Source organism: Lissotriton vulgaris, chromosome 1_1 (assembly GCF_964263255.1).
Source record: "Lissotriton vulgaris chromosome 1_1, aLisVul1.2, whole genome shotgun sequence".
Taxonomy (NCBI): Eukaryota; Metazoa; Chordata; class Amphibia; order Caudata; family Salamandridae; genus Lissotriton; species Lissotriton vulgaris.
This window is the reverse complement of record NC_141685.1, coordinates 765,001,616-765,022,496: the sequence shown is the minus strand read 5'-3', so window position 1 is coordinate 765,022,496 and position 20,881 is coordinate 765,001,616. Positions and strand designations below refer to the sequence as shown.

Sequence of the window (20,881 nt, the reverse complement as noted above, 5' to 3'; positions counted from 1 at the left end):
GTGGCAAAAGCCTTTGAGCTGAGGGAATGACCCTCGTCCTTGGCTAAAACTCAGCACACCCAAAGAAATGGACCCCTCTGGATGCCAAAAAATACTCACCGGATCCAGAGTCGATGGCCATCAGGCCCTCTTTGGGATTGCCTTAATCCAGGTGGTCCAGTGCATTGTTGTGGGAGTTGTGGTCTCGCAGGCCTCGACATCTCAGGCGGCTGCCATGCATGCCTGGACCCAGTGAAGTTCTAGTATCTTGTTGCTGTGCTTACCGCTGTCAAGGCTTGTTGCGCGCCATTCCGGCAACCAACACCTTTACTTGATGCTGCAGCAAGAGTGAGGTCGATCCAACCCATGAATTATGTCAACAACCTCTCCGTTGTTGTCCTTTTGCATCTTTTTTTCTTGCAGCATTGTCTCCATGATAAAAGCAGCTCTACAGCGGTTCCCGTTCAGCACCACAAGCAGCCAGAACAACATTGCACACGGGCTCCATGGTCCAGGTAAAATTGAGTTGACTGTCATTGCTTGCTCCTGAGACCTGCATCACCTTTACCCTGCAAGGGTACAATGCAACACGACCTCCAAGTGACCGTTTGTCATCACTAGCGTTTTTTCCCATTGACCGTAATGTTATCTCTTCCTGTAGTTTTCTGCACTCATTTAATATTGCTTCAAGAATCTACATCTCTGGTTATATGCATGCTATTCCATTCATTTGATGCCTAAATTAAGATAAAAATACACTTTATTTTTATACGTTGGTATTGGATTTCTCTAGAGTCCTGTCAATTATTTATCATCCACGTTGGTACTCTGAAATGCTTAACACATGTTCCTCTAAGAAAGTCTGACTGCTCTTTGCCACTCTAGCAAAGCTTGTGATTTATTAGTATGAATCCAACGGCCATCTTTAGGGTATTGTGATAATAGTACATGGTTAGGCAACCAAGCCATGCCACATAATATTCCACTTTCCTACAAGGACTATGTGCGATGACTGTCTACTTGGATGACTGCTAATGACAACAATTGCTACTCATTTCATTTGTTTATGCTAAAGTTGGGCAAAATGTAGTAAGCCAACCAGCATGAATTGTTCAGCTAGGTGACATAGCACAGACGTTAGCTTGGCTCACCCTTGAGGATAAATACAGGTGCCCCCTGCTATTACTTACATATTATAAAAGTAGAGTTTAAGGCTTGGCAAGGGAGGTTTTAAGCAAACTCGACATGGCAGTTTAAAACTACATTCAGGCTGCAATGGCAGGCCTGGCATATGTTTAATGCGCTATTTAGGTGGGTGACACAATCAGTGCTGCAGGCCCACTAGAAGCATTTAATTTACAGGCCTTGGGTATATGTTATACTACTCTACAAGGGACTTATATGCAAATTAAATATGCCACTTGGGTATAAACCAATTTAACCGCAATTTAAGGGAGTGACCACATGCACTTTAGTACTGGTTAGCAGTGGTAAAGTGCAAAGAGTCCTAAGGCCAACAAAAACAAATTCAGCAAAAAGCAGAAGATAAAAGGCAAAAGGTTTGGGGTGACCCTGCAGAGAGGGCCATGCCCAACAGAGGGACAACAAAATACATACACATTTTAGCACCACCCTCCTTAACTTTTCACTCGAGCTCAGTGCACACCTTTCAAAAGTACCTAGAATACTACTGTCTCTCAAGTTTAGCAATCTCAGATTGTTGCTTGTTGTCTTCTGCAGGTCTCTCTCTGAGTTCAGCTTACTCTAAATCACGTGCCTTAATCCCTCATTACTGTATTTCTGCAAATTGCTCACACTTGATTTCAAAGATCACAAACTCTCATTTCAATGTCATATCCCTGCAACCTAACAATTCCAAATATTAGGTAACACATCTACTAATGCCACTAATCACTTGCATGAGATCACATACCCCGGTTCTCAAGAGATCACATCTAACTCCTATTAATTTAATCCCCCAAATTCAAACTGGAGTAAACAAATAAAATATTTTCCTTAAGAGCACAAGACTAATTACAATAATTGCAGGGAGGTCGACAGGTGATTGTAGTTCATAAAGGCTGCATAATAATTCACTTTTACTGCCTGTCAGTCTTACACTCACATAAGATAAAAGGTCTACGGGTTAAATCAATCACCCAGTACTGTTCCAGCCCGCAGGACTTAAACCACAAACCATCAACTGAACAGGCACAAAGGAGCTGAAGAGATCTACTACATGCCGCTGTCAACTGAAGACTTTCATTTACTTCATCACTGCAGGTCTCAATAAGTTATATTCAGTGACCACTTCTTGACATCTCACAATGAAAACCAGATATATTTATAACGTCCATCCTAGAAGACCTCTCCATCATTTTACCTCCAACATTTGTCTGCTCTGGGCCATAATCTTCAAGCAAAATACCCAGAATGGACAACGCAGTGGAGTAACCAGCCAGTAAACTATGATCTAAAGAAATACCATAAAGGGACTTTCAGAGCTGATCAAAGTTGCCAGATTTCTGAAAAGCGCCTCTCCGTCACATTTCCTCCACTCACCACACCGATGAACGATGTGTTCGATCACACGATAACTGAACCTCGGTGGTCATCACGCAAAACATTAAAACCCTTTCCACATAACACCAGAACAAAAACAACACATTTCCAACCATATACCCTAAACAGTGCGGTAGGCTACCCATGAAGGCACCCCACATAGGGTTAGTAAGTCCTAAAAAAATGTTGCATTAATATACCATGGTATCCATTATCTCTCTTTCTTTCAAGCGTTTAGGTCACCTTAATTCATTTGTTCCACTACACTACCTCATCCCCAGCCGTCCAATACGTGTTTAACACTTGCTCTACATCAGAAGCTATAAGCTTCCTTCAAGGCTGACCAAAAGTTATTGTCGTCTTCGTTGTATGTGAAGGAGGGACACACGTAAAAAATACAGTGCTGACAAAGCCCAGTGTGTGTCAGCTCTGTTCTCACGTGGTATGCCTCGAAAAAATGTGCTTTCAACCTCAGGCTAAGCTTGGCTAAGGTTTATGAATGGTTGCCAGCTGAGCGGTTATGTAAGTCATGCTGATGCAGGTACGACTGGTAAAGTGAATCCCACCTTTATTGAACCTGCATGTTTCAGAGAGTTGAGGAAGCTGCACTATCAGAACAGCAAAGGACACTGAGAGAAGAACATAGTGCCATCAGAAGACGACATTTTGTACCCAAGCGCAGTGACAGTGAGTATGGTTCACACTTTTTATCTCCTTTGTCTAATCGCTTCTCCAGGACACCTTCTGTTGTGTGGGACCGGGTACTTTAAATTAAAATTGTCAGATTGAGTCATGTACGTCATTTCTAAACTTTTGAACGACTTATTTGAGCTTTAATCAAAGCTTATGAAAGTTTTTAGGACTTTGAGAAAGAAGATAAGATTGATATCTACCGATTATAAGTACGTTTTTCATAGAGTTTTACTGACCAGTGCAGATTATTGAAAAATATTTAGGACACTTTTAGGAGTTCGAAAATATCTGTTTGCCAACCAGTCATATCTTTTAATTGTAATTGTTGTAATTTGGCAGATAAATAGGTAGATTAGGCTGGTAGACTGTTTAAAATACATTTTTAAGAAAGGTATGATTGATTTATAAAAGCCACAACGTTGTCATCAATGATGTAATTTCAGATGATGCAGTGACGTTAACAACATGTCATGAGTGGTGTAATATGTGATTTAATTAGCAGTGAATGGTGAGGAAGACAGTTATGTTGCATTTGGACAAAAGTTGTACTGACTTGAGGGAACTATAATACGTGATTTTCATTGTTTTTGTTTGTTTCAAATGGTAAGTGTTAACTGACATTTTTACCTAATTATAATGCCTCTTTAACCTTGGTGTTTTTCAGTAAATTTCTAAGACTCTATTTTAATGTCAAGTAAGATATTATTAAAATTCCTAGCTATATTGTCACTTTAACGTTTGTTATTTTCAGTACATTTCTAATTTTTTTGTTTAATTTTAAAATATTTTAATATATAAAGACGATGGAAATGTTGTCATTCGAAAATGGCTAATGTTTGCCAGTGATTTTCCTGCAGTACAGTGTAGTGCCAGCCACAGCTCTAAATCTCTTCACCCTAGTACTTCTGTTCCTACCCGCAGCTTTCTTTCACTGCATGTCATTTTAACCCCCACCCTCTTTAACTTGTCACTGGAGTTCAGTGCACATCTTTTTGCAACAGTAGCATCAACCCACCAAACTACATGACCTGTTCATAGTTCACTCCGTTAATATTTCAGTACTGTGCCACTGCCACACATGTGCCACGTATATTTGTGTTTCATTAACTGCATTTGATTGTGGACCCCATACTCAAAACTACATTTTCCTTAAAATGTGATATGAATTAACAGTCTGTAACCCGACCTATTAAGTGCCAAACGAACAGTATATTTCAGTACTCAAATATCCATTTGAAAGTATCAGTATTATTTACTGCTTTATGTGCCAAGGCACTATTGCTTTGCTGAGAACTGATTTGCCTCTATTTTGCACACATCCGGTTTTTTAAAATAAATAATGCCCCATTGTTTGAGTACAGTTGGACTTCTTTGCAATTATGGACCATGCCCACGATTATTTGCCCCGTTGTAGGAACGTACGTCAACTATTGAACACACCTTTACATCTGCATCCACTGGGTATTTATTGGAAGTTGTTTAGCTGCACTGGGCCATGTACAATGTGCAAAAGTATCTCCCAAAAGTGACAAAACATATGTATTCCAAGAAAGTGCTTTATTTCCGGTTCACCCAGAAAATCGATGGGAGGACCCCACTTCCACTGAGACCCCATATCCATATCCGTGGGAGACCCCATATCCACTGAATATTAGTTAGTGTACAGGAAACCATGGCCGCTGCATACAAAGGACAACTGTGTTCAGAGGTGCCTAGGACATGCCACTGACAGAGGGTAACTCACTGGGGTCTGACTGATGGCTGGGGTCATTGACTGAAAGTGAGGGACAACAAAGGGTTCACATAAGGGGAACAAACACGCACAAGGTAACCAATAAAATCACCAGCAAACTATTGTCTTTGTCTAGAGTGAGGCATCCCGAAACAGGTAGCACCGGGGCTTGCTCCAAGGAGAAGTAGGCACGATATGGGCTCAATGAAGTGTGAGATTTCTGCACCTGCCTGTCATGCACATTCCACTGCATCAATTAAAGACAGACGAATGCAGGACTCTCCTAAGAAGTTCCTTACCTTACACAACAGAATCCACAGTCCCATACTTCACCCCTACCATCTACCAAATGACAGTGCTCAAGGATGACTAATAAACAACCACTTGCTAACAAGGCTCATGGAACTACTAGAATTAGCTCTGTCTGCATCTTGCACACTTCTGTGTCTTGGTATCCACCCTCCAGTCCAGACACAGGAATGGAGGCAGTACACTTGCACTGTCTGTGAAAGCTATCTTCACCCCCATCTTGTGCCATGCCACAACCAGGAGCATCCAAAATGGATCAGACTTCACTTTTTTAATTAGTGCTGTGAGCCAAACTTCAAGGGTGAACACCAGAAAACATCTGCTCCAGCTTTTGCAGAATCTCTTTTTCTGATGCTTGCATTATATACCCTGTATACTCTTTCGAATGGCTATGATCATGAGGTTACTGCTGCCTTTGAGCATAACCTAAACCTTTTGATATTTTCCTATAAATGTTTCTAGCCATTATTTTGTGCCTCAAGTCCTTGAGCTGATCAGCGGTTCTTGCCAAAGGGGAGCTCTAAGCAGTTTCCTTTCAGTGGATAAAATATTTTGTCTAATTCTAGCGCTTATCAAAAGTTCCTAGTGTAACACTATCTCTCATGCAAATAATGTTGTTTAATTCTACATTTTAGCATCCTCAGCTTTTTGCTTTCAATCTAAAAAAGGACTCTTCTGCCTTACCATGAAAAATGACCTTGACTTAAAACCTCAAATAGTTGCCTCTTCTTTTATAGCAAATAAACGTCTTCTTATTTTCCATCTTCTGCAGGTCTCTTCTCTCTGAGTCCAGCTTACTCTAGGACACATGCCTTACTCTCTATTACTGTACCACTGCAAATTGCTCACATTTCATTCAAAAGATCACAACCTCTCTTTTAAAAGGCATTCCTCTGCAAGCTAACGATACCAAATCTTTGGCATCTCATCTACTAATACCATGAACCATTTGCATGAATTCACATACCCCTTCTACTAAAGATCACATCTAACTCCTCTTAATTCAATCCACCACATACAAACTGGATTACATACATTAAATAATTTCCTTACAAGCACATGATCAATCCCAATAATTACTGGAAAAAAATACCCTTGGGTTTAGAGCAGTGTGCTGCCCAACTTAAAGCATGTAAATGCCTCAACAGGTGTAGTAAGTACTATATACATGTACTAATAATACAATATATGACCCTCCTGACCCACACTAACACTAATACCATAAAACTCAGTGGTTGGGCAGTTGATTGTAGTTAATAAAGTCTGCATAATGATTCACTTTGTCTACTTGACATTCTTTATTCGCATAAAATAACAAGTCTACAGGTCATATCCATCACCCAGTACTGTACCAGCCCACAGTAATTAAACTACACAGCAACTGAACAGGCATTGATTAACTGAAGAGATCTGACCGCTATCAATAGAGGACTTTAATTCAGCCCATCACTGCGGGTCCCAGCAAGCTACATTCAGTGGTCACTTCTTGACATCTCCCAATGACAGCCAGTTATATTTATAAAGTCCATCCCAGCAGATCACTCCAACATCTATAACTCCAACCTTTTACCTGCTCAGGACCTACAACGCAGTGGAGTAACCAGCCAAGTAAACTATGATCAAAAGAAATACCATGAAGGGACTCTCAGAGCTGTTCAAAGATGGAAACTTTCAGAAAAACACCTCTCTCTCACTTCTTTATCCATCGCACTGCTAAACTGTGTCCATTTTGCACGATAACCGCACCTTGGTGGTCATCACGTAAAACATTTAAATACTTCTCCCATGGAATCGGAACAAAGACAACACATTTGGAACTATATACCCTACACAGTGTGGCATGCTTCAGCACCCCACATAGGAGTCGTACCTCTATAGAAATGTTGCAATAAAATAAAATACCATGGAATACGATCTCACTTTCTTTCAGGCGTTGGATCACTTTATGCCATTTGTTTCACCACTCTGCCTCAGCCCCAGTTGTCTTAAACATGTTTAACACTTGCTCTACTTCAGAACATAGAAGCTGCATCAAAGGTCCATTAAGAGTCATTATTTACTTTGTTGTAGGTGAAGCAAGGACACGGAATAAAATGCAATGTTGGCAAAGCCCAGTGTGTGTCAGCTCTGTTCTCGCGTGGTATGCCTCGAAAAAATGTGCTTTCAACCTCAGGCTAAGCTTGGCTAAGGTTTATGAATGGTTGCCAGCTGAGCGGTTATGAGAGTTATGCTGATGCAGGTACGATTGGTAAAGTGAATCCCACCTTTACTGAACTTGCAGTCTTCAGAGAGTTGAGGAAGCTGCATTATTAGGACAGAAAAGGAAACTGAGAGTATATAATACCCATATGCAGTACCGGGGAATATGATTCACACCTCGTTATCTCCTTTGTCTGATCGTGGCTCCCGTACACCTTCTGCTGTGTGGCATCAGGCACTATTTGAATTGAGGATGTCGAAATGAGCGACATAAATAAATATTAACTTTCGAACGACCTATTTGAGCTTTTATCAAAGCTTATGAAAGTTTTAAGGACTTTGAGAAAGAAGATGATATATATCCGCACAGTTTTAGTAACCAGTGCAGATTAATGAGAGATATTTAGAACAGTTTTAAAAGTTTAAATCAATCGATGATGACTGTTTACTAACCAGTCATTTCTTTTAATTGTAGCTATTGTAATTTGGTCGTTAAATAGGTAGATTCAGCTACTAAACTGTTTTAAATACCTTTTTAAGAAAGTTATGATTGGTGTTTAACCCCTTAAGTGTGGGGAATGTTCAGCGGTCGTCGCGTGCACTACCTCGCTAGTGCTGCGCACGTCTGCTGAACGTTCCATTCCCGTTAGAGCAATCGAACGTCCGCACTGGGGCGGAATTTTCAGCGCGCTTAACGGGTTAAAAGCCACAATGTTGTCATCAATGATGTCATTTCAGACGAGTATAAAGGGAGGAGAGTAACCCTATTACCCACAAGGGAACTGGGTGAATCAACAGTAAACAAAAATTGTTCCCCGGGTTTAATGCCTACAATGCTCGAAGCATTGTAGGCATTAAACCCAGGGAACAATTTGTGTTTACTGTCATTTCAGATGATTCAATGATGTTATTAATGATGTCATAGAACATTTCTTGATTGCTGCAATACGTGAGGTAATTAGCAGTGCAGGGTGAGGGCACCAGTTTTAGTTACTGTTTGGCACATTTATCATAACTATAAGTTATAACTATTTTCAATGTTTTTGTTAATTTAAAATGGTATGTTCTAACTGACATTTTCGCCTAATTATAATGTTTCTTTAACCTTTGTTTTTTTCAGTGAATTTCTAAGGTTTATTTTTAATGCAAAGTAAAATATTATTAATATTCTTAACTATATCATCACATTAACCTTTGTTTTTTTCAGTGAATCTCTATTTTTCTTTTAACATAAAGTAAGATGTCCACTGTGCACTGTGTTGGGTTGGGCACTCAAAGTGGCCCATCCCCCAGGGACTTATGGCAGCGGAATCCAGGGGACCCCATCCCCCCGGACCCTGCAATATCATGCCTGCAAGATTGTGGGCCGGGAGAACCTAAGCTCCCATCCCTCTCTCTTGCAGAATGGAAAACAGGTTTGTTCTGGCCAAGTAGGGGGAGGGAAAAGCTGCACCTGACAGCTGGAAGCACACACATGGAACCAGTTCTCACCACAATGGGGGCAGCCAAGGGAGACGGAAGGGGCCACTGGGGCCCTGGGGCTTCCTCTGCAGCCTGCCATTGCTGTGGATTTTCAGGGTGGGCACAGTGGCATACATGCAATTTTGAATATGCTGCGGTCGGAGGGATGGGGTCAGCCTCAGGCCTTGTGTTGGCATGAGAGAGTGACCGCATATCACCCTCCCCTTTCAAAAGCAATGCAAGCCTGGGGGAGGGGGCACCCTGAATCACAAAGTGGCTCAGGGAGGGAGGCAGCATGTCCCTGTCCTGTATATATAACAACGGCCCCAGGGGATGGGGTCCTCAGGGCATCAAAAATGCTTAAGAGGCGGGCCACACAACACCCTCCTTATAAATTACCCGATATGTTCAGGGTAATGGTGTCCCAGGGGCCTCTTGAAGTCATGGGATGGAGGAATCATACCACCTTCCCAAATATAAATATGACAGTGACTACCCCAAGAGATCTGACCCAACCCAGGGGTCTTTTAAAAAAAATGCCAGGAGCCTGCTCTATTTTTTTAAATTACTGCTAAACAGCAGATGCTCTGCAAACAGGCAGCAAAAGATTTTTTTAAAACATTAAAGTTTTCACTCCCAGGTGTCCCTTTGAAATTTACCCCCCCACCAACCAGGTATAGGGGGGCAGGGTATCCCTACCCTACCTCCCAATATGTTTATTTAAATCCTTTTGTAGGACGGAGGGCTGAGCAGTCCTGAAATGGCTGCGACCACCTCTTGTTAAAGTGATCGGAATGTAATTTTTCATCTGTTGGGTCCTTGGATAATCTTTGGCCTGATATATACATAAAGTTTAAAGCTTAATTTCTGTAAAAACTACTGAACAGATTTACACCAAAACACAAAAAGCACGCTTTCTAAATGAAGACCCCATATCCATATCCATGGGATACCCCATATCCACTGAATATTAGTTAGCGTAAAGGAAACCATGGCTGCTGCATACAAAGGACATCTGTGTTCAAAGGTACTTAGGACATGCCACTGACAGAGGGTAAACTCACTGGGGTCTGACTGACAGCTGGGGTAATTGACTGAAAGTGAGGGACAACAAAAGGTACACATAAGGGAACAAACACGCACAGGGTAACCAATAAAATCACCAGCAAACTATTGTCTTTGTCTAGAGTGAGGCTTCCCGGAACAGGTAGCACCGGGGCTTGCTCCAAGCAGAAGTGGGCACGATATGGGCTCAATGAAGTGTGAGATTTCTGCACCTGCCTGTCATGCACATTCCACTGCCTCAATTAAAGACAGACGAATGCAGGACTCTCCTAAGAAGTTCCTTACCTTACACAACATAATCCACAGTCCCATACTTCACCCCTACCATCTACCAAATGACAGTGCTCAAGGATGACTAATAAACAACCACTTGCTAACAAGGCTCATGGAACTACTAGAATTAGCTCTGTCTGCATCTTGCACACTTCTGTGTCTTGGTATCCACCCTCCAGTCCAGACACAGGAATGGAGGCAGTACACTTGCACTGTCTGTGAAAGCTATCTTCGCCCCCATCTTGTGCCATGCCACAACCAGGAGCATCCAAAATTGAACAGACTTCGCTTTATTAATTAGTGCTGTGAGCCAAACTTCAAGGGTGAACACCAGAAAACATCTGCTCCAGCTTTTGCAGAATCTCTTTTTCTGATGCATTATATATCCTGTATACTCTCTCAAATGTCTATGATCATGAGGTGACTGCTGCCTTTGAGCATAACCTAAACCTTTTGATATTTTCCTATAAATGTTTCCAGCCAATTTTTTGTGCCTCAAGTTCTTGGGCTGATCAGCGGTTCTTGCCAAAGGGGAGCTCTAAGCAGTTGCCTTTCAGTGGATAAAATATTTGTCTAATTCTAGCGCTTATCAAAAGTTCCTAGTGTAACACTATCTATCATGCAAATAATGCTGTTTCATTCTAGAGATTAGCATCAACAGCTTGTTGCTATTAATCTAAAATAGGCCTCTTCTGCCTTACCATGAAAATTGACCTTGACTTAAAACCTCAAATAGTTGCCTCTTCTTTTATAGCAAATAAACGTCTTCTTATTTTCCATCTTCTGCAGGTCTCCTCTCTCTGAGTCCAGCTTACTCTAGGACACATGCCTTACTCTCTATTACTGTACCACTGCAAATTGCTCACATTTCATTTAAAAGATCACAACCTCTCTTTTAAAAGGCATTCCTCTGCAAGCTAACGATACCAAATCTTTGGCATCTCATCTACTAATACCATGAACCATTTGCATGAATTCACATATCCCCTTCCACTAAAGATCCCATCTAACTCCTCTTAATTCAATCCACCACATACAAACTGGATTACATACATTAAATAATTTCCTTACAAGCACAAGACCAATCCCAATAATTACTGGAAAAAAATACCCTTGGGTTTAGAGCAGTGTGCTGCCCAACTTAAAGCATGTAAATGCCTCAACAGGTGTAGTAAGTACTATATACATGTACTAATAATACAATATATGACCCTCCTGACCCACACTAACATTAATACCATAAAACTCAGTGGTTGGGCAGTTGATTGTAATTAATAAAGTCTGCATAATAATTCACTTTTTCTACTTGACAGTCTTTATTCGCATAAAATAAAAGGTCTACAGGTCATATCCATCACCCAGTACTGTACCAGCCCACAGTAACTACACAGCAACTGAACAGGCATTGAATAACTGAAGAGATCTGACACATACCGCTATCAATGGAGGACTTTAATTTAGCCCATCACTGCAGGTCCCAGCAAGCTACATTCAGTGGTCACTTCTTGACATCTCCCAATGACAGCCAGTTATATTTATAAAGTCCATCCCAGCAGATCACTCCCATATCTATATCTCCAACCTTTGCCTGCTCAGGACCTACAACGCAGTGGAGTAACCAGCCAAGTAAACTATGATCAAAAGAAATACCATGAAGGGACTTTCAGAGCTGTTCAAAGATGGAAACTTTCAGAAAAACACCTCTCTCTCACTTCTTTATCCATCGCACTGCTAAACACTGTGTCCATTTTGCACAATAACCGCACCTCGGTGGTCATCACGTAAAACACTGAAATACTTCTCTCATGGAATCAGAACAAAGACAACACATTTGAAACCATATACCCTACACAGTGTGGCATGCTTCAGCACCCCACATAGGAGTCGTACCTCTATAGAAATGTTGCAATAAAATAAAATACCATGGAATACGATCTCACTTTCTTTCAGGCGTTGGATCACTTTATGCCATTTGTTTCACCACACTGCCTCAGCCCCAGTTGTCTTAAACATGTTTAACACTTGCTCTACCTCAGAACATAGAAGCTGCATCAAAGGTCCATTAAGAGTCATTGTTTACTTTGTTGTAGGTGAAGCAGGGACACGGAATAAAATGCAATGTTGGCAAAGCCCAGTGTGTGTCAGCTCTGTTCTCGCGTGGTATGCCTCGAAAAAATGTACTTTCTACCTCAGGCTAAGCTTGGCTAAGGTTTATGAATGGCTGCCAGCTAAGCGGTTATGTGAGTTATGCTGATGCAGGTACGATTGGTAAAGTGAATCCCACATTTACTGAACTTGCAGTCTTCAGAGAGTTGAGGAAGCTGCATTATTAGGACAGAAAAGGAAACTGAGAGTACATAATACCCATATGCAGTACCAGGGAATATGATTCACACCTCGTTATCCCCTTTGTCTGATCGTTGCTCCAGTACACCTTCTGCTGTATGGCATCAGGCACTATTTGAATTGGAGATGTCGAAATGAGCGACATAAATAAATATTAACTTTCGAACGACCTATTTGAGCTTATATCAAAGCTTATGAAAGTTTTAGGGACTTTGAGAAAGAAGATGATATATATATCCGCACAGTTTTAGTAACCAGTGCAGATTAATGAAAGATATTTAGAACAATTTTAAAAGTTTAAATCAATCGATAATGACTGTTTACTAACCATTCAGAAAAGGGGTGGTGATGGACAGAGTATCTGAGTTAAACAGAACACTCATACCCAGTCAAGAGATCAGGGCTTGATCCATCACCGTTTTTTAGCTCACTGCACCATCCCAGCTCAGAACCTGGGTATATGCCAATTAGTCTGTCCCTGGCCCAGTGCATCATGGGAACAGGGCAGACCAAACTACCAAGCCAATTCTTATACTGGGAAGGAAACAAGCTTCCGGGGACCGGTTTCTGGCATTACAGCCGTCTACGGCCCGGCTTGCTTGAATCCTGATGGTGCAATGAGCAAGGGACTCACATCTGAGTATACCCTTCCACACTTATGGTGGACAAAACGATCAGGGCTTTATCCATCACCGTTTGCATATAGCCAGGTTCTGAGCTGGGATGGTGCAGTGAGATAAATAACGGTGATGGATCAAGCCCTGATCTTTGGACTGGGTAAGAGTGGTCTGCTTAATGCAGACACTCTGTTCATCACCACCCCCTTTTCTGAATCGTTTTTGGCCACTATAGGTGTGGCAGGGTATACTCAGACATGAGTCCCTTTCTCACTGCACCATCAGGATTCAAGCGAGCCGGGCCGAAGAAGGCTGAAATGCCAGAAACCGGTCCCCAGTAGCTTGTCTCCTTTCTGGTGAAGAATTGGCTTGGTAGTTTAGTCTGCCCTGTTCCCATGATGCACTGGGCCAGGGACAGACTGATTTGCATATAGCCAGGTTCTGAGCTGGGATGGAGCAGTGAGATAAATAACGGTGATGGATCAAGCCCTGATCTTTGGACTGGGTAAGAGTGGTCTGCTTAATTCAGACACTCTGTTCATCACCTCCCCCTTTTCTGAATCGTTTTTGGCCACTCTAGGTGTGGCAGGGTATACTCAGACATGAGTCTCTTTCTCACTGCACCATCAGGATTCAAGCAAGCCGGGCCGAAGAAGGCTGAAATACCAGAAACCAGTCCCCGGTAGCTTGTCTCCTTTCTGGTGAAGAATTGGCTTGGTAGTTTAGTCTGCCCTGTTCCCATGATGCACTGGGCCAGGGACAGACTGATTTGCATATAGCCAGGTTTTGAGCTGGGATGGTGCAGAGAGATAAATAACGGTGATGGATTAAGCCCTGATCTTTGGACTGGGTAAGAGTGGTCTGCTTAATTCAGACACTCTGTTCATCACCACCCCCTTTTCTGAATCGTTTTTGGCCACTATAGGTGTGGCAGGGTATACTCAGACATGAGTCCCTTTCTCACTGCACCATCAGGATTCAAGCAAGCCGGGCCGAAGAAGGCTGAAATGCCAGAAACCGGTCCCCGGTAGCTTGTCTCCTTTCTGGTGAAGAATTGGCTTGGTAGTTTAGTCTGCCCTGTTCCCATGATGCACTGGGCCAAGGACAGACTGATTTGCATATAGCTAGGTTCTGAGCTGGGATGGTGCAGTGAGATAAATAACGGTGATGGATCAAGCCCTGATCTTTGGACTGAGTAAGAGTGGTCTGCTTAATTCAGACACTCTGTTCATCACCACCCCCTTTTCTGAATCGTTTTTGGCCACTATAGGTGTGGCAGGGTATACTCAGACATGAGTCCCTTTCTCACTGCACCATCAGGATTCAAGCAAGCCGGGCCGAAGAAGGCTGAAATGCCAGAAACCGGTCCCCGGTAGCTTGTCTCCTTTCTGGTGAAGAATTGGCTTGGTAGTTTAGTCTGCCCTGTTCCCATGATGCACTGGGCCAGGGACAGACTGATTTGCATATAGCCAGGTTCTGAGCTGGGATGGTGCAGTGAGATAAATAACAGTGATGGATCAAGCCCTGATCTTTGGACTGGATAAGAGTGGTCTGCTTAATTCAGACACTCTGTTCATCACCACCCCCTTTTCTGAATCATTTTTGGCCACTATAGGTGTGGCAGGGTATACTCAGACATGAGTCCCTTTCTCACTGCACCATCAGGATTCAAGCAAGCCGGGCCGAAGAAGGCTGAAATGCCAGAAACAGGTCCCCGGTAGCTCGTCTCCTTTCTGGTGAAGAATTGGCTTGGTAGTTTAGTCTGCCCTGTTCCCATGATGCACTGGGCCAGGGACAGACTGATTTGCATATAGCCAGGTTCTGAGCTGGGATGGTGCAGTGAGATAAATAACGGTGATGGATCAAGCCCTGATCTTTGGATTGGGTAAAAGTGGTCTGCTTAATTCAGACACTCTGTTCATCACCACCCCCTTTTCTGAATAGTTTTTGGCCACCATAGGAGTGGCAGGGTATACTCAGACATGAGTCCCTTTCTCACTGCACCATCAGGATTCAAGCAAGCCGGGCCGAAGAAGGCTGAAATGCCAGAAACCGGTCCCCGGTAGCTTGTCTCCTTTCTGGTGAAGAATTGGCTTGGTAGTTTAGTCTGCCCTGTTCCCATGATGCACTGGGCCAGGGACAGACTGATTTGCATATAGCCAGGTTCTGAGCTGGGATGGTGCAGTGAGATAAATAACAGTGATGGATCAAGCCCTGATCTTTGGACTGGATAAGAGTGGTCTGCTTAATTCAGACACTCTGTTCATCACCACCCCCTTTTCTGAATCATTTTTGGCCACTATAGGTGTGGCAGGGTATACTCAGACATGAGTCCCTTTCTCACTGCACCATCAGGATTCAAGCAAGCCGGGCCGAAGAAGGCTGAAATGCCAGAAACAGGTCCCCGGTAGCTCGTCTCCTTTCTGGTGAAGAATTGGCTTGGTAGTTTAGTCTGCCCTGTTCCCATGATGCACTGGGCCAGGGACAGACTGATTTGCATATAGCCAGGTTCTGAGCTGGGATGGTGCAGTGAGATAAATAACGGTGATGGATCAAGCCCTGATCTTTGGATTGGGTAAAAGTGGTCTGCTTAATTCAGACACTCTGTTCATCACCACCCCCTTTTCTGAATAGTTTTTGGCCACTATAGGTGTGGCAGGGTATACTCAGACATGAGTCCCTTTCTCACTGCACCATCAGGATTCAAGCAAGCCGGGCCGAAGAAGGCTAAAATGCCAGAAACCGGTCCCCGGTAGCTTGTCTCCTTTCTGGTGAAGAATTGGCTTGGTAGTTTAGTCTGCCCTGTTCCCATGATGCACTGGGCCAGGGAGAGACTGATTTGCATATAGCCACGTTCTGAGCTGGGATGGTGCAGTGAGATAAATAACGGTGATGGATCAAGCTCTGATCTTTGGACTGGGTAAGAGTGGTCTGCTTAATTCAGACACTCTGTTCATCACCACCCCCTTTTCTGAATCGTTTTTGGCCACTATAGGTGTGGCAGGGTATACTCAGACATGACTCCCTTTCTCACTGCACCATCAGGATTCAAGCAAGCCGGGCCGAAGGAGGCTGAAATGCCAGAAACCGGTCCCCGGTAGCTTGTCTCCTTTCTGGTGAAGAATTGGCTTGGTAGTTTAGTCTGCCCTGTTCCCATGATGCACTGGGCCAGGGACAGACTGATTTGCATATAGCCAGGTTCTGAGCTGGGATGGTGCAGTGAGATAAATAACGGTGATGGATCAAGCCCTGATCTTTGGACTGGGTAAGAGTGGTCTGCTTAATTCAGACACTCTGTTCATCACCACCCCCTTTTCTGAATCGTTTTTGGCCACTATAGGTGTGGCAGGGTATACTCAGACATGAGTCCCTTTCTCACTGCACCATCAGGATTCAAGCAAGCCGGGCCGAAGAAGGCTGAAATGCCAGAAACCTGTCCCCGGTAGCTTGTCTTCTTTCTGGTGAAGAATTGGCTTGGTAGTTTAGTCTGCCCTGTTCCCATGAAGCACTGGGCCAGGGACAGACTGATTTGCATATAGCCAGGTTCTGAGCTGGGATGGTGCAGTGAGATAAATAACGGTGATGGATCAAGCCCTGATCTTTGGACTGGGTAAGAGTGGTCTGCTTAATTCAGACACTCTTTTCATCACCACCCCCTTTTCTGAATCGTTTTTGGCCACTATAGGTGTGGCAGGGTATACTCAGACATGAGTCCCTTTCTCACTGCACCATCAGGATTCAAGCAAGCCGGGCCGAAGAAGGCTGAAATGCCAGAAACTGGTCCCCGGTAGCTTGTCTCCTTTCTGGTGAAGAATTGGCTTGGTTGTTTAGTCTGCCCTGTTCCCATGATGCACTGGGCCAGGGACAGACTGATTTGCATATAGCCAGGTTCTGAGCTGGGATAGTGCAGTGAGATAAATAATGGTGATGGATCAAGCCCTGATCTTTGGACTGGGTAAGAGTGGCCTGCTTAATTCAGACACTCTGTTCATCACCACCCCCTTTTCTGAATCGTTTTTGGCCACTATAGGTGTGGCAGGGTATACTCAGACATGAGTCCCTTTCTCACTGCACCATCAGGATTCAAGCAAGCCGGGCCGAAGAAGGCTGAAATGCCAGAAACAGGTCCCCGGTAGCTTGTCTCCTTTCTGGTGAAGAATTGGCTTGGTAGTTTAGTCTGCCCTGTTCCCATGATGCACTGGGCCAGGGACAGACTGATTTGCATATAGCCAGGTTCTGAGCTGGGATGGTGCAGTGAGATAAATAACGGTGATGGATCAAGCCCTGATCTGTGGACTGGGTAAAAGTGGTCTGCTTAATTCAGACACTCTGTTCATCACCACCCCCTTTTCTGAATCGTTTTTGGCCACTATAGGTGTGGCAAGGTATACTCAGACATGAGTCCCTTTCTCACTGCACCATCAGGATTCAAGCAAGCCGGGCCGAAGAAGGCTGAAATGCCAGAAACCGGTCCACGGTAGCTTGTCTCCTTTCTGGTGAAGAATTGGCTTGGTAGTTTAGTCTGCCCTGTTCCCATGATGCACTGGGCTAGGGACAGACTGATTTGCATATAGCCAGGCTCTGAGCTGGGATGGTGCAGTGAGATAAATAAGAGTGATGGATCAAGCCCTGATCTTTGGACTGGGTAAGAGTGGTCTGCTTAATTCAGACACTCTGTTCATCACCACCCCCTTTTCTGAATCGTTTTTGGCCACTATAGATGTGGCAGGGTATACTCAGACATGAGTCCCTTTCTCACTGCACCATCAGGATTCAAGCAAGCCGGGCCGAAGAAGGCTGAAATGCCAGAAACCTGTCCGCGGTAGCTTGTCTCCTTTCTGGTGAAGAATTGGCTTGGTAGTTTAGTCTGCCCTGTTCCCATGATGCACTGGGCCAGGGACTGACTGATTTGCATATAGCCAGGTTCTGAGCTGGGATGGTGCAGTGAGATAAATAACTGTGATGGATCAAGCCCTGATCTTTGGACTGGGTAAGAGTGGTCTGCTTAATTCAGACACTCTGTTCATCACCACCCCCTTTTCTGAATCGTTCTTGGCCACTATAGGTGTGGCAGGGTAAACTCAGACATGAGTCCCTTTCTCACTGCACCATCACGATTCAAGCAAGCCGGGCCGAAGAAGGCTGAAATGCCAGAAACCGGTCCCCGGTAGCTTGTCTCCTTTCTGGTGAAGAATTGGCTTGGTAGTTTAGTCTGCCCTGTTCCCATGATGCACTGGGCCAGGGACAGACTGATTTGCATATAGCCAGGTTCTGAGCAGGGATGGTGCAGTGAGATAAATAACGGTGATGGATCAAGCCCTGATCTTTGGACTGGGTAAGAGTGGTCTGCTTAATTCAGACACTCTGTTCATCACCACCCCCTTTTCTGAATCGTTTTTGGCCACTATAGGTGTGGCAGGGTATACTCAGACATGAGTCCCTTTCTCACTGCACCATCAGGATTCAAGCAAGCCGGGCCGAAGAAGGCTGAAATGCCAGAAACCGCTCCCCGGTAGCTTGTCTCCTTTCTGGTCAAGAATTGGCTTGGTAGTTTAGTCTGCCCTGTTCCCATGATGCACTGGGCCAGGGACAGACTGATTTGCATATAGCCAGGTTCTGAGCTGGGATGGTGCAGTGAGATAAATAACGGTGATGGATCAAGCCCTGATCTTTGGACTGGGTAAGAGTGGTCTGCTTAATTCAGATACTCTGTTCATCACCACCCCCTTTTCTGAATCGTTTTTGGCCACTATAGGTGTGGCAGGGTATACTCAGACATGAGTCCCTTTCTCACTGCACCATCAGGATTCAAGCAAGCCGGGCCGAAGAAGGCTGAAATGCCAGAAACCCGTCCCCGGTAGCTTGTCTCCTTTCTGGTGAAGAATTGGCTTGGTAGTTTAGTCTGCCCTGTTCCCATGATGCACTGGGCCAGGGACAGACTGATTTGCATATAGCCAGGTTCTGAGCTGGGATGGTGCAGTGAGATAAATAACGGTGATGGATCAAGCCCTGATCTTTGGACTGGGTAAGAGTGGTCTGCTTAATTCAGACACTCTGTTCATCACCGCCCCCTTTTCTGAATTGTTTACTAACCAGTCATTTCTTTTAATTGTAGCTGTTGTAATTTGGTAGGTAAATAGGTAGATTCAGCTACTAAACTGGTTTAAATACCTTTTTAAGAAAGTTATGATTGGTGTTTAAAAGCCACAATGTTGTCATCCATGATGTCATTTCAGATGAGTATAAAGGAAGTAGAGTAACCCTATTACCCACAAGGGAACTGGGTGAATCAACAGTAAACAAAAATTGTTCCCCGGGTTTAATGCCTACAATGCGCGAAGCATTGTAGGCATTAAACCCAGGGAACAATTTGTGTTTACTGTCATTTCAGATGATTCAGTGATGTTATTAATGATGTCATAGAACATTTCTTGATTGCTGCAATACGTGAGGTAATTAGCAGTGCACGGTGAGGGCATCGGTTTTAGTTACTCTTTGGCACACATATCATAACTATAAGTTATAACTTATTTCAATGTTTTTGTTAATTTAAAATGGTATGTTCTAACTGACATTTTCACCTAATTATAATGTTTCTTTAACCTTTGTTTTTTTTAGTGAATTTCTAAGGTTTATTTTTAATGCAGAGTAAAATATTATTAATATTCTTAACTATATCATCACATTAACCTTTGTTTTTTTCAGTGAATCTCTATTTTTCTTTTAACATAAAGTAAGATGTCCACTGTGCACTGTGTTGGGTTGGGCACTCAAAGTGGCCCATCCCCCAGGGACTTATGGCAGCGGAATCCAGGGGACCCCATCCCCCCGGACCCTGCAATATCATGCCTGCAAGATTGTGGGCCGGGAGAACCTAAGCTCCCATCCCTCTCTCTTGCAGAATGGAAAACAGGTTTGTTCTGGCCAAGTAGGGGGAGGGAAAAGCTGCACCTGACAGCTAGAAGCACACACATGGAACCAGTTCTCACCACAATGGGGGCAGCCAAGGGAGACGGAAGGGGCCACTGGGGCCCTGGGGCTTCCTCTGCACACTGCCTCACACTGCCTCAGCCCCAGTTGTCTTAAACATGTTTAACACTTGCTCTACCTCAGAACATAGAAGCTGCATCAAAGGTCCATTAAGAGTCATTGTTTACTTTGTTGTAGGTGAAGCAGGGACACGGAATAAAATGCAATGTTGGCAAAGCCCAGTGTGTGTCAGCTCTGTTCTCGCGTGGTATGCCTCGAAAAAATGTGCTTTCAACCTCAGGCTAAGCTTGGCTAAGGTTTATGAATGGTTGCCAGCTAAGCGGTTATGTGAGTTATGCTGATGCAGGTACGATTGGTAAAGTGAATCCCACCTTTACTTAACTTGCAGTCTTCAGAGAGTTGAGGAAGCTGCATTATTAGGACAGAAAAGGAAACTGAGAGTACATAATACCCATATGCAGTACCAGGGAATATGATTCACACCTCGTTATCCCCTTTGTCTGATCGTTGCTCCAGTACACCTTCTGCTGTGTGGCATCAGGCACTATTTGAATTGGAGATGTCGAAATGAGCGACATAAATAAATATTAACTTTCGAACGACCTATTTGAGCTTATATCAAAGCTTATGAAAGTTTTAGGGACTTTGAGAAAGA

At 43.7% G+C, this 20,881-nt stretch overlaps 1 protein-coding gene across 2 annotated transcripts in view; it reads left to right on the top strand.

Moving 5' to 3' along the window:
* The first annotated feature begins 476 nt into the window (after positions 1–476).
* LOC147747789 (flavin-containing monooxygenase 1-like) overlaps positions 477–20,881 on the top strand; it is a 472,774-nt gene continuing 452,369 nt past the window's right edge. The window contains exons 1-2 of one of the 2 annotated variants that reach the window (XM_086955833.1): positions 477–494; positions 3,132–3,228. The gene's annotated coding sequence lies outside the window, so the exon portion shown is untranslated. Of the gene's footprint in view, positions 495–3,095; positions 3,229–20,881 lie in introns of those variants that run through there. The other variant, XM_086955843.1, reaches the window with a different exon arrangement.